Below are 10,159 nucleotides of genomic sequence, written 5' to 3'. Positions count from 1 at the left end.
TTGTGTTTCAGAGGAACAGGAAGAGAGTGTTCCTGGGTGCATTCCAATTGAGTTGGATAACAGGAGAAGAGGTGACACTGATTGCTGATAGGATAAACACCTGTCATGTCACCTGACCTCCCGCCTCCACGTTGGTGGGATATGAAGTAATGATTTGTTATGTCACAGTAGGTTTAGATTAAGCTACTGTTTGTTAATGTGTTACGTCAGGCTTGAGAAACTGTAGGAAAGGGAGAGAGGCTACATCGCAGAGTATCAATGAGGCCTGATTGAGACATCCATGGGGGTTTTGAGATTAAACTCTTGCTCAATGATATAAGTACTAAATCCTCAATTTAGCTCAAAACTTTGACATCAACAGAAGATCAGACATGAAAAGAGGAAGAATCTGTATATGAAGTGGAGCCTGAGTAAAAATGAACTTCCAGAATACGAGTGTGTATCAAATCATGTGCCGAATACAACAGTGAAGCCTTAACCAACAATGCAGTTTTAAGAAAAATAAGAGCTAAGGATAATATTTACTTAATAAACTAAAGTAAAAAATAACAATAAAATAACAATAACGAGGCTACATACAGGGGGTACCGGTACCGAGTCAATGTGCAGGGGTACAGGTTAGTCGAGGTAATTGAGGTAATATGTACATGTACAGTAGGTAGGGGTAAAATGACTATGCATAGACAGACAGTGTGACTCAGCGTGTAGACAGACAGTGTGACTCAGATCATGATTACAGGCTCTGTAGTAGAGTTGAATAATACGGCGTACCTATATATCCCAGCACTTTTACCCAATAGCAAGGCTCTATTATTCATCTCAACTCTACTACTGCAGACTGTAACTGTGCAGACTGTGCTGTTCTGTAAGTTGTATTTCTATCTGGTTTGTAAATCTAATTTTACTGCTTGCATCAGTTACTTGATGTGGAACAGAGTTCCATTTAGTCATGGCTCTATGTAGTACTGTGCGCCTTCCATGGACTGTTCTGGACTTGGGGACTGTGAAGAGACCTCTTGTGGCATGTCTTGTGGGGTATGCATGGGTGTCCAAGCTGTGCGCCAGTAGTTCAAACCTCTCATAAATACAAGTAGTGATGAAGTCAATCTCTCCTCCACTTTGAGCCAGGAGAGATTGACATGTATATTATTAATATTAGCTCTCTGTGTACATCCAAGGGCCAGCCGTGCTGCCCTGTTCTGAGCCAATTGCAATTTTCCTAAGTCCCTGTTTGTGGCTTCACTCAAAGCCAGTGGCATATCATTAGTGAAGATAAGGGGCATAGACAGCTGCCCTGGGGAATTCCTGATTCTACCTGGATTATGTTGGAGAGGTTTCCATTAAAGAACACCCTCTGTTTTCTATTAGACGGGTAACTATGTATCCACAATATAGCAGGGGTCTAAAGCCATAACACACAAGTTTTTCCAGCAGCAGACTATGATAATGTTAAAAGCCGCACTGAAGTCTAACAAACCAGCCCCTTTCAATCTTTTTATCATCAATTTCTCTCAGCCAATCATCAGTCATTTATGTAAGTGCTGTGCTTGGTGAATGTCCTTCCCTATAAGCATGTTGAAAGTTTGTTGTCAATTTGTTTACTGTAAAATAGCATTGAATCTGGTAAAATACTATATTTTCCAAACGTTGGTAACAGGCTGATTAGTCAGTTATTTGAGCTAAGAAAGGGTTTTTTACTACTCTTATGTAATGGAATGATTTTTTCGCTTCACTTCAAGTCTGGGGACACACACTTTCTAGTAGGCTTAAATTGAAAATATGGCAAATAGGAGTGGCAATATCGTCTGCTATTATCCTCAGTAAATTTCCATTCAAGTTGTCAGACCCCGGTGACTTGTCATTGTTGATGGACAACAATACATTTGTTCATAATTTGTTCAGATATACTCGGATGTGTAGTGTCAGCATTTGTTGCTGGCATGTCATGCCTAAATTTGCTAATCTTGCCAATAAAAAAATAATTGAAGTAGTTGGAAAAATCAGTTGATTTTGATTCAATGAATGATGGAGCTGAGTTTGCCTTTTTTCCAAAGCTTTTTACTATCATTCTCTATGTCATTTATCTTTGTTTCATATTGTAGTTTCTTCTTCTTTTTATTTAGCTTTGTCACATGTTTTCTCAATTTGCAATACTTTGCCAATCGGTTGTGCAGCCAGACTTATTTGCCTTTCGTTTTGCCTTATCCCTCTCAAACATACAATTTATCAATTCTGTTTTTACAGTAATTTTCTTAATGGGTGCATGCTTATTACTAACTGGAATAAGCTATTTCAAGTGCAGCATCTGTTTGTTCCTCATTACACACCATGGACCAAGAAATATTCTTTACATCTACAACATAGGAATCACTACAAAATGTATTGTATGACCTCTTATACGCTATATTAGGCCCAGCCATTGGAACATTAGTTTTCCTTGATATGGCTACTAGATTGTGATCAATACATCCCAAGAATCTGGATACTGCTTTCAAGCTAATTTCTGCAGCATTAGTAAAAATGTGATCAATACATGTTGATGATGTCATTCCTGTACAGTTTGTAACTATCCTGGTAGGTTGACTGACAACCTGAACCAGGTTGCAGGCACTGGTTACAGTTTTTTCTTAAGTAAGTGGGGAGCTTGATGAAAGCCAGTCAATATTTAAATCACCCAGAAAAGATACCTTTCTGTTGATTTCACATTCATTACATACAGTCACCATTGTGACTGAGAGGCAAAGAATGAATAAAAGTGTGGTGTTCAAAAGAGATCTTGCAAAAGTGAGATGAGAGTTCTGTACTCTACAATATGGCACAGGCAGATAAATGATAGTTTTCCTTTCTCGTGTATGGACTGTGTGTCCACGTAGCAGTGGCAGCAGTCCACTTTACATACAGTACCAGTCAAAAGTTTGGACACACCTACTCATTAAAGGGTTTTTCTTAATTTTTTACTATTTTCCATATTGTAGAATAATTGTGAAGTCATCAAAACTATGAAATAACACATGGAATCATATACTGTAGTAACCAAAAAAAGTGTTAAACAAATCTAAATATGTTTTATATTTGATATTCTCAAAGTACCCAACCTTTGCCTTGATGACAGCTTTGCACACTCTTGGCATTCTCTCAACCAGCTTCATGAGGTAGTCACCTGGAATGCATATCAATTAACCGGTGTGCCTTGTTAAAAGTTCATTTGTGGAATTTCTTTCCTTCTTAATGCGTTATAGCCAATCAGTTGTGTTGTGATAAGGTAGGGGTGGTATACAGAAGATTGTCCTGTTTGGTAACAAGTCAAGTCCATACTATGGCAAGAACAGCGCAAATAAGCAAAGAGAAACAATAGTCCATCATTACTTTAGGACATGATCAGGAACATTTCCTTATGAGAGCCAATCAGGAACATTTCAAGAACTTTGAAAGTGGCTCTCATAAGGACCGCCACAGGAAAGAAAGACTCAAAGTTACCTCTGCTGCAGAGGATAAGTTCATTAGAGTTACCAGCCTCAGAAATCTGCAATTAACTGCACCTCAGATTGTACCTTGCAGAGTTCAAGTAACAGACACATCTCAACATCAACTGTTCAGAGGAGACTGCATGAATCAGGCATTCATGGTCAATTTGCTGCAAAGAAACTACTACTAAAGGACACCAATAATAAGAAGAGACTTGCTTTTGCCAAGAAACACAAGCAATGGACATTAGACTGGTGGAAATCTGTCCTTTGGTCTGATGAGTCCAAAGTTGCGATTTTTGGTTCAAACAGCCATGTCTTTGTGAGACGCAGAGTAGGTGAACGGATTAACTCTGCATGTGAGGTTCTCACCGTGAAGCATGGAGGAGGAGGTGTGATGGTATTGGAATTTAAATGTACTTTCTGAATGGAATTGACACCAACACCGCAGCACTCCCCCAGACCAACATCACTGTCACAATCTATCACCAGGTGGCATTCTTGCTGAAAAAAATAACTCGTAAAAAATGTGCATTGTAGTTTCACCTTCTTTATCACAGATATGTCCTCCTCTAAGTCCATGAATTTAGATGAATTTATTGCAAGGGTATATTTTGTGGAAGATTTTAAACTTAATTTATTTTACTTTATTTGATATACAAAATTTGTGAGGAAACAACCAAACTTTCTTCTGTTCAATTTCAGTAATATATGCATTCCAGAATAATTTCCCTCTAAGAGAGATATTTTTCTTGGAGTTAAAAAGTTATCTAAAGGGGCCTCCTGAGTAGCGCAGCGGTCAGCATAATAAAATAATACAATAATCACATTTTACTTTATTTGATATACAACATTTGTGAGGGAGCAGTTCTTGAGGGAGCAGTTCTTGAAATGTTCCTTATTGGCTGACCTTCATGTCCGAATGTAATAATGGACTATTGTTTCTCTTTGCTTATTTGCGCTGTTCTTGCCATAATATGGACTTGGCTTGTTACCAAATAGGGCAATCTTCTGTATACCACCACTCCACTCACTTTTTTCCAGAATAGATTTACTGTCCTTCCCCCTTCTTATTTGTGAATAAACTGGGAAAAAGTGTTTGGAAGGGACAGTATAGACAATAAAATGTCTCATTATTCCATTATCAGGTATCCTCATCTCTCCATTGCAGCAGTGGCCTGGCTAACTAAGACCTGCTTATTGGTTCTTTGAGTTCCCACAACTCTATTATTGACCCCTGGAGATGATGATGAATGCATTCCTCTCCAAACCTCCAATGCCTCGGCCTCCTGCAATCCACTCAAACATTTATTTGCCTTTTGTGGCCCCCTGAATAATCGCGGCCAACATATTTATAGACTTGAATATTTGTTTTGTGGCGCCAGATGTTTCTTTTCTTTTTTAATCTCCATTTATTGAACATTTTTGTTTGAGACATTTGACATCCAGATACCTGACTGTACTTACTCAAACAGGGGTAGAGTAGAGGGCCAGAGGACAGGACCGTATTGAAACAGAGAACTTATATCTCTCCCCTACTGAATGACAAAAAACACACTAAGTAACATTTTAGCGGACACTCTTATCCAGAGCATTTAGGATTAAGTGCCTTGTTCAAGGGCACATTGACAAATGTTTTACCTAGTCAGGTCAAAGATTCAAACCAGCAACCTTTCAGTTACTTGCCTAACACACTTAACCGCTAAACTACCAGGTGTGTTGTTCACTTCTCTGGCCATGGAAACACAGATTACAGTATATCAGATGCCGGATGGAATTGAATGAGAAATAAATCTTCATCAATCCAGGTCTGACGTGTGTCTGTGCATGCGTACGGACAGAGTTACACTGATATTCAAGCAGCTATTATCCTGCCAAGTCAAGGGAAGCAGAAGCTATACCTTGCATGTACAGTAGGTTACAGTCTGCACAAAATGAAAACATATGGGGACTTGGACGCAACACAAATAGAGAAAAAACGTAATGAGATTTTGAGCAGGCATTAAATCTAACAGCACACTGAACCTTTACGATGACCTGAGCGGGGTGGACACATAATGACCTTAAATTACTTTACAACCTGGGTCACTTATGCGGCTCAGCTTGTGTTACGTTTATGAGACTAATGGGGAGCAATATTTAAGGACGTTGTGCCATTAATGTAAAAAAGGTTGGCTGGTATTCCCTCACCCGTCTGAGCGGTCGGCTGTGAATGCCCTCACCTGTCTGAGCGGTCGGCTGTGAATGCCCTCACCTGTCTGAGCGGTCGGCTGTGAATGCCCTCACCTGTCTGAGCGGTCGGCTGTGAATGCCCTCACCTGTCTGAGCGGTCGGCTGTGAATGCCCTCACCTGTCTGAGCGGTCGGCTGTGAATGCCCTCACCTGTCTGAACGGTCGGCTGTGAATGCCCTCACCTGTCTGAGCGGTCGGCTGTGAATGCCCTCACCTGTCTGAGCGGTCGGCTGTGAATGCCCTCACCTGTCTGAGCGGTCGGCTGTGAATGCCCTCACCTGTCTGAGCGGTCGGCTGTGAATGCCCTCACCTGTCTGAGAGGTCGGCTGTGAATGCCCTCACCTGTCTGAGCGGTCGGCTGTGAATGCCCTCACCCACTAGTAACTTATGCTGATTCAGTAAAATCAATTCAGTGTTGTTCGGCCATGGGATTGATGGAAACCAGGAGGATGTGATGGATAGTTGAGTAGGGGCAAAATATTTTGTTTATTTTAATGTAAACATTTTGAACTGATTATTGTATTATTTTATTATGCTGACTGCTGCGCCACTCTAAAGGAGGCCCCTTTAGATAACTTTTTAAGAACAAGAACAAGATCTCTCTTAGAGGGAAATTATTCTGGAATGCATATATTACTGAAATTGAATGGAAGAAAGTTTGGTTGCTCCCTCACAAATTTTGTATATTAAATAATGTAAAATAAATTCAGTTTAAAATCTTGCACAAAATATACCCTTGCAATAAATTCATGGACTTAGAGGACATATCTGTGATAAAGAAGGTGAAACTATAATGCACATAATATATTTTTACTTGAAATCCAATATTTAATAAAATCTCTAGCAGTAGTTAATAACAAAAAACACTGTATTCTTATAACCCTATCATAGGGTTGTACAACTGTAACCCCTGACCTTATTATATTTATTTTATTTTAGGTACTTTTGAAACTCAATTCATGTGTAATGATTTTTATTTTTTTAACTTAAATGTTATTTTATGTTTCTTCAGAGAAAATATACATGTAGTGATGTCCTATGTTTTTTTTATATTATACTGTAATTTGAAATGTAATAATACATTTTTTTTAAAGAACGGAACTGTGGGGAAAGTCACGTGCTCAGGCATGGCCTTTTTTACAATGAGACTAACCAGGGACGGTAAGGATGGCATGGCTGATTATTCTACCGGCCATAGTAGGGAAAGACAAAGAAAATACCAGAAAACACCAGCAGTTCATCCAAAGTCAAATGTATTTCTTCACTATTGACTGAATACTTTTGATTAACCTCTTTCAAAAGGTGGATTGCTCTTTGATCCGTGAGATATTTTGTGCCTTGTTTATTTATATAAGTAATGTGGGTTCATGTACCTCAGAATTAAAGCCTATGGTCAAACGGCTATTTTTTGCATGATCAGCTGTTTAATAACAGCACAGCTTCAGTCAATACTACTAGCTAACATAGCAGCTAGATACCCAAACAAGTTGACGTTAAACAGAGCAAACATGCCCTCTACTGACCATTCCTGGGACTGGTGAAGGGAGGTCAATTACTGTACTAAAACTATAGGCAAAACTCGGAAACCTATGGAGTGATTGGGGCAAATTAAGCACAGCAAACCAAATGACTGTAATTGACACATCTCTTGTTTTTAAATTCATGTTAATCATGTGTGTCTGAAGGCCTGTATTTGGGGCCTAGTTTGGTAGTACAAGTACATATTCCTTATCGTATCCAGTTGTGCTGTTACATGTATGGTCATTCGTCATCAGGGGAAAAAACTGTGATCAACCAGATATTCACAAAGTGCATGGGGCTTTGAGACCACATTCCCATTCTAATTCCTAATGCCACCAGGGTCAGTATGTCTCACATTCAATCCTCCATGGGGCGCACATTCTTCCTAGTCTGCAGCAGGCAGAGGTCCTGGCTTTTCTATGGGAACAGAGGCTTCTATAACCCTAGAGACCTGGGCTATGTCCGAAATGGCTCCTTATTCCCGATATATTGCACTACTTTTGACAGGATGCCATTTATGATAGCCATAGCCCAATGTTCTCAGGACCTGGAACATTCCACAGGCCAAAGCGAAAGGCTCAACATCCAACAGGAAGAGTCTTGACTGGGTTACTATGGGTCATTAGAGCAGGCTGGCAGCAGTATGACCTCATATCCCTGCTATGAGCCGCCTGTGTCCTGGGGGCATTTGGCACCGGTCCATGGCAGCAAGGCAATCCAGAAAATGCCTCAATTGCTGATACAGTCGTAGTTAACATGCATCATTGGTGGCTCTGGTAATGGTGACCCTGCTATGGTTAACCTGGATTTGGGGTACAGTGTAACCCTTCCTATTCTCTCACTGTACTGTGAGCTTGGTACAGCAGTGAAGGTGATAAAACAGTGACTGAATGTCAGAGGGTATCATTGGGTGATCACAAATAGGAGGAAAGGCCCTGTTGGCTCTGTCAACTGTTGGTATTATAGAGACATTTCAGTTCTTTCTGGATAAAGAGACAGGAAACGGACACAAGGTCAACTCAAATCTCTGCCAACTTTACTGTGCAAGCCGCCAGTGGTGTCTGTTTTTTTTGGTCTTTGCTTCAGTCAGAAGCAGGTTCAGGTCGGTGAAATAAGGGCCATGATGATCATGAGGAAAACAGAAGGGGACTTAGCTGAAGTAGATTTTTTCCATATGTTGACTTGATTCCGTATCTCTAGCCAGCTGATAAATGCTACCTTGTGAATGCTGGCTCTGTTTCTAGGGCTGACGGTCCACCAGCAGTGTGTTCTCTCACATGCTCATGGGTTTGAAATAAGACAGAACCCACTGCAAGTCATGATATTACTGACAGAATATAAACACATGCTTGGCTGCAGACTGGGTATGCCAGTAGAGGCGATATGACTACCAAATGTGAGCATTTTTCATCTATCAATGTCATGTCTTATTTCCGCACGGCATCTGTCCTACAACCAAGTCGTAACATTGAAAGGGTCCTAACTTTCTGAATAACAACCAGGTCGTAACATCGACAGAGTCCTAACTATCTGAATAACAACCAGGTCGTAACATTGAAAAGGTCCTAACTACTGAATAACAACCAGGTCGTAATATTGACAGGGTCCTAACTACCTGAATAACAACCAGGTCGTAACATTGAAAGGGTCCTAACTTTCTGAATAACAACCAGGTCGTAACATTGAAAAGGTCCTAACTATCTGAATAACAACCAGGCCGTAACATTGAAAAGGTCCTAACTATCTGAATAACAACAAAATTGTAACATTAAAAAGGTCCTAACTGTCTCAATAACAACCAGGCGGCCATTGTAAATAAGAATTTGTTCTTAACTGACTCGCCTGATTAAATACAAGTTAAAAAAACAGTTCTTCACTAAATTTCTCATTTCTCAATTGTACCATTTTCCTGCCCTGCCAAGCATTCAAAATTAACAAGTAGTTTTGGGTGTCTGGGAAAATGTATGGAGTAAAAGGTACAGAATTTTCTTTAGGAATATAGTGAAGTAAAAGTAAAAGTTGTCAAAAATATAAATAGTAAAGAAAAGTACATATACCCAAAAAATTTACTTAAGTAATACTTTCAAGTATTTTTACTTACTTACTTTACACCCCTGCTCCTGAATATCGTGTCTGATATTAAGATTCTAACAGCGACAGTGTGTTATGTAGACTTAATTAAGAAAAATCACTTTAAAAATGGCAGAGTATTTAAAAAAGTACATTTGTTTTGACTCATTATGATGCTGTCGGCTCTCCTAATATTAAAGTTGGTGAAGTCAGATGATCCAAATATAGCACTGTGGCATCTCCTTGCATTCGGAAGCGGGGTCAGGGATATACTAAGCCAGTCCTCCAGTCTCAGCCCTGCATTTGAGCTCCTTGGAGGTAACCTAAGATGCCCAGCCCAGGTCTTACTGCTGGAGGGCTGTTAAATACAGTCAGGCCTTCATGACCATAGACGGAATGCTTTGGTATCACTATGCCAGTGGGAGGAGCTGGCTGCCTGGAGGTTTGATATCGATACTCTGAACAGTCTAAGGCTAAGCATTTAACATACCTCCACAGTTCAGATATTGAGCATGAATGGTTGGTTTGGTTCTAGGGTGGGCACATCTGAGTAAATCTGTGTTTAACTGATAATGTTCATGGATAAATAGCTTACTGCATATGTTTATCCACTAATGTATTCTTAATACATGTATCTATCTATTTTGACATACTCTGGTCATATTTACGAGAAACCATACTTGGATAGCTAACTCTTGAAATCCTTCCGTCAATACAGAAGTAGTTAAAGTTTTAATCGTACCTCACTTATGGAACAATCTTCAGAATACCCTTCAGTTGGATGCATTGGTGCCTTTCGGCAGTTCAGATTGTTGGTATAGGACCTCTTCACAGAGGATTGTTTTTCTATCATTTTATTTTTGTATTTTTTT

Source organism: Oncorhynchus tshawytscha, linkage group LG01 (genome assembly GCF_018296145.1).
Source record: "Oncorhynchus tshawytscha isolate Ot180627B linkage group LG01, Otsh_v2.0, whole genome shotgun sequence".
NCBI lineage: Eukaryota > Metazoa > Chordata > Actinopteri > Salmoniformes > Salmonidae > Oncorhynchus > Oncorhynchus tshawytscha.
The sequence above is the reverse complement of the archived record's forward strand: the minus strand, read 5'-3'. Positions refer to the sequence as shown.